At 54.7% G+C, this 4,685-nt stretch overlaps 1 non-coding gene across 1 annotated transcript; it reads left to right on the top strand.

Moving 5' to 3' along the window:
- TRNAT-AGU lies at positions 1-74 on the top strand. Its single transcript has one exon. It is a non-coding gene; the product is annotated as a tRNA-Thr (tRNA).
- The last annotated feature ends 4,611 nt before the right edge of the window (positions 75-4,685 follow it).

Genomic DNA, 4,685 nt, shown 5'->3' with positions numbered 1-4,685 from the left:
GGCACCATGGCTTAGTAGGCTAAAGCACCTGTTTAGTAAACAGAAGATCCTGGGTTCAACTCCTAGTGGTGCCTTGTTCTATAGCTTTTGTCTCCTCTGCTCACATTTTCCTGTGTCTTTCCAGGAAACAGAAGAGACCTCCCTTGACAATCCAAGTAATTGCTTGTGAAGGAAAAGGCTTCTTTCCAGCAGAGCATTGGAGAGAATCAAATCCTCAGTCTGGTGTTGATGAAAAGGCTATTGGCATTGGCAAGGAGGTTGCTTCCGCTGCAATTTGCTGTGACAGGAGACCCTGTGTTGTGCGACCATGCAATTCACTGGGGATATCTGTGCACAGAGCCCCTTCTAGAGGGTTCTCTGCAGGGCTTGCAGGAAATGGAGAATTACTGTCCTTTCACTTTTCAAGTTATTGTTGATGAAAAATGGAGCAGTTCGGGGAGAAGTCCCAGAGCGTGGCACCATGGCAGAGCTTGCCAAGAGAGCTGCTGGATAAAGAGCAGATTCAGGATCCAGCATCCAGTGCTGCCTTGCTAAACGTGCCTCCTCTTGTCCCCTTTTGGTCAATCTTTTTTGTTAACGGAGAAGCTCGACTCTGGCTAGCCATACAAATGCTTGCAAAAGAAACGGGTCTTTTTGCTGACAACTGTCAAAAGGAGGCTTTGGATAAACATGGAAACAAGGTCAAGGTCACTGTAACTCATCTTGCATGTGCAGCTGTTGAAGCTACAAGGCAGAGTACTAAGCAGATATTACCACGGCTGGTCATGGCAGGGTCTCTGTGTGGTGGGATCCGTGGGGTACAATCCCAAACTGTAGAACTGCTCTGTCCTCTTATCTCTCCAGCCTAGGCTGTTTCTTACAATGCTGCACTAGTGACAAGCAGCAAAACCCCCTCCATGTGCTGTGATCACTCAGCCAACAACATGCAGCAATGCACCCAACTAAGTTGCATGAATGCTCTATAAGCCACTCCTCAATTATACATAGAGACACCAGCATATCTCCCCAGCCCTCAGCCTTGCACCTCAGAAATGTACCATCTTACACTGCTCAAAACCTCTTGAAAAGTGCAAGCTCATTAATTAATTCATCACTTCCTCAAAAAGAAAGTGAACATGCACCAGCCTTTTTAATCTGAGCAGCTTTCCCAAGCACTTTGGACAATTTCACAAGTAAGTATAAAACATTAAAATAAGTTTATTAACTACAGAAAGATAGACTGTAAGTGATTATAAGTGTTAGGCAGAGAGGTCAAAGTTGGTTACGTAAATGAAAATAGAATCTCAGTGTGACATTCTAGACCTTTGGGGGAGCGGCTGTAACCCCCATAGTCCTCATTTTCATATAATCGTGATCTTACATATAGAGCATGACTTGTAAGGTATCAGGGGAAAGGATATGATCTGCTGAAAGTCATTTCTCTACCCATAGATGTATACCATTCATGCATATGAAGTTATAAGAATTGTGTAGTATGGTTGTCACTATGCTGTAAGCAGTGATGAGCTGCCAAAATATTAACAACCGGTTCCCTCCTTCTCACCTCACGAGGGGGTCGTGCCCCCCCCGGGAGGTCATGCCCCATCCAACCCCCCATGTTTTTGACACCCCCCCAGGACCCCTGACCCATTCCCCCCTTTCCCTGTCCCCTGACTGCCCTTTGCAGCCGCATCCAACCCCTCCTCTAATTCTTGATGGCCCCCCGGGACCCCTGCCCCATCCAACCACCCCTTCTCTCTGTCCCTGAGTGCCCCCCACCACCTCATCCAACCCCTGCTCCTTCCTGATTGCCCCCCGGGATCCTTGCCCCCATTCAATCCCCCTGTTCCCTGCCCTCTGACCGCCCTGACCCCTATCCAGGCCTCCACAACCAACCAAATACCCGCTCCCTGCTCCCTGCCCCCTTACCACACTGCCTGGGGCCGGGACCGGGTCCACTCCGCCGGGACCTCAACCGGCCCTGCGGGGCCCGACTCCCCAGGCCGGGCCGGCACCAGGGCCAGAGCCGCTCCGCCGGCACCGGGGCCGGAGCCACGGGCCCCAACTCCCTGGGCCGCGCCCAAGCTGGGGGTGCTTGGCTGGGACCGGGCTGGGGCACTCGGCCAGGGCCAGAGGGAGCCATTCCGCCCCCGTGCCCAGCTTACCTGCCTGCTGCTTTTTTCTGGCTTCCCGTGAACATTTGATTCGCGGGAAGCAGAGGAGAAGGAGGGCGGAGCATTCAGGGGAGAGGGGGAGGTGAGTTGGGGCCAGGCAGACAGCTGCCTGAGCCTTTGTTAAATTTAAAAGCTTTTTAGAACCGGTTGTCCCGACGGGTTCTAAAAAGTCTTCTAAATTTAACAACCGGTTCTTGCGAATGGGTGTGAACTGGCTGGAGCTCACCACTGGCTGTAAGTTGGGGGAATCAGCCATCACCTGCATGAGGCCACACAGGGGGAATTGCTCAACCTTGCTTGGAAAGACACATGGTGCTGGGCCCCCCATCCAACTGAAGTCTTCAGTGTCACAGTGACCCAAGGTGTGTGCACAGAATGGGGATGGTGTATGTGTGGGTGGGTGGATGGATGGATGAATTGATTTCTGCATGTGTTTGTGTGGTTTTCTGCAAGGGTTTTGTGTGTGGAGGGGGGTGTTATTACAGCTCTGGGGGTTGTGTTTGTGGCTGTGCAAATGTGTGTGTGTTCATGTGGCTGGATTTGTGCATGTGTTTGCATCTGTTAGTAGTTGTGTTGATGTTGGCTGGATTTATGTGGGTGTTTGTGTATATTAGCAATTGTGTGTGTGTGTGGCTGGATTCATGCATGTGTTCGTGTATGTTTGCAATTGTGTGTGTGTGTGTATGTGTGTGCGAATGCTCAGCTGCCCTCTGCCGGTGCAACAACCGTTCTCTATATGTCCCAGCCCCCATACCGTCGACCCCGGTCGTGATTTCCCCATCTTACAAGGGCTGGCTGGCCTGACACTTAATCCCTCTGTGGAGTGTGGTGGGGGCTGCAGCTCAACCCCTGTGGGGCAGGAGGGCCCAGGTGCGGGGCACTGGGCTCCGATGCACCTGGAGAGCAGCTCAGGTGAGGCTGGGCAGGGCATGTGGTGTCCGTTCTGTGTTGCCTGGTGCTGGGCCATTGCACAATCCCCAGCCACGCCGCACAGCGCACCCTGGGAGGGGGCAGGGGGCCAAGCAGACGATCCAGCACGAGGGGGAGAGGATGTGTGGTTGGAGGGAGGAAAAGCCTTGGGCTGCACTGGGGGAGTGCAGAACAGGGGTGACACCCCAGAAACCTGCAGCAAAGGGATGGACAGGTGGGGTGGGTGGATAGAAGAGGCAGCGGGACTAAAATCTAAAAGGGGAGTGTGGGGTCTAGTGATCAGAGCGAGGGAAGGGGATTGGTGGTCAGAATTCCTGGGTTCTATCTCCAGCCCTGGGAGGGGAGTGGGGTCCAGTGGTTAGAGTGTGTGTTGGCGGGAGGGAAGAGCCAGGACTCCTGGGTTCTCTCGCTGGCTCTGACTCTCTCATGCAATCCCTCGGCAGTTACCCAACTCACCAGCATGTGGGAGCGAGAGGCTGGGGCCGGGTTGTGACACAGCCCAGAGTCCCGTACTGCCCCTTTGTTACCCAACCCGGGGCAGTGTGGGGGATGGCCTGGGAGACCCGCTAAGAAAGGTGCTTCTGGTGGGTTTGTGTGTGGGTCACGCTGCCCCCTGCTTGATAGACCCCCTCTAGGTCAGAACCAGTCTCAGCCCGGGTCAGACCCTGGGAGCCAGCCCCCTCTGTCGCCATGGCTATGTCTATTGGTCTCCTGGAAAGGTCCATTCTCATTGGTAGCTGTCCAGTGGCAGTGAGTTCCAAACGCCTCGGCACAGGCTGTGTGGGGCAGGAGGTCCTTGTGTTGGGAGCAGTGGGAGTGAACAGTGTGCGGTTGTGTCTCTGAGCACAATTGCGAATATTCTGGTGTGTGTGTGTGTGATTGTGAGTGTGGCTGTGGGTGTGATTGTTTCTCTCTTTGGGGGTTGGGCTAGCATGCCCCTCTGGGTGTGTTGTGTGTGAGTGTTCTTGGGACTGAGAGTCCCTTTGTGCATCAATGTGTGTGTGTGTGTCACTTGCTGCAGGATACAAAATCCTGCAAAGCCACCACACACACACACACACACAGAGCGGGGCTCAGCCACACCAGCAGGGGGCAGCAGGGACACACACGTCTCTCCTGGGCCAGCTTGGACAATTTCCCATCACGACCCGGCACAGTGCGGGTGCCCCCACACGGGGGTGGGCAGTGACCGGGCAGGGGGGGCAGATGTGCTGGATTCAGAAGGAAGCACTTTGGGAAAATCAGTCACGGCTCTTAGCAGAGCTGAGACACCGACCCAGTGACCCCTGCACCACTCTGGGAGGGGAGTGGGGTCGAGTGGTCAGAGCAGGAGGGGGCTGGGCACCAGGACCCCTGGGTTCTATCCCTGACCCAGGGAGTGGAGGGGGTCTAGAGCAGGGGGACTGGGAGCCAGGACTCCTGGGTTCCATTGGGGAGACTGTTTTTTCCTGGGCTCCCCTCCCTAGAGATCCCAGCCCAGCCCCCTAGTGGAGAGTGAGTGGGAACAGGGGAAGTTGCTCTCCCACTTCAGAAACATGATTCAACCTCCCCCCCCCATGGGCTGTGACATCATGGACCTCCCCCTCCCCCAGGCAGACAGTA

The sequence above is a fragment of the Mauremys mutica genome, unplaced genomic scaffold (assembly GCF_020497125.1).
Source record: "Mauremys mutica isolate MM-2020 ecotype Southern unplaced genomic scaffold, ASM2049712v1 Super-Scaffold_100264, whole genome shotgun sequence".
NCBI lineage: Eukaryota > Metazoa > Chordata > Testudines > Geoemydidae > Mauremys > Mauremys mutica.
The sequence above is the reverse complement of the archived record's forward strand: the minus strand, read 5'-3'. Positions and strand labels throughout refer to the sequence as shown.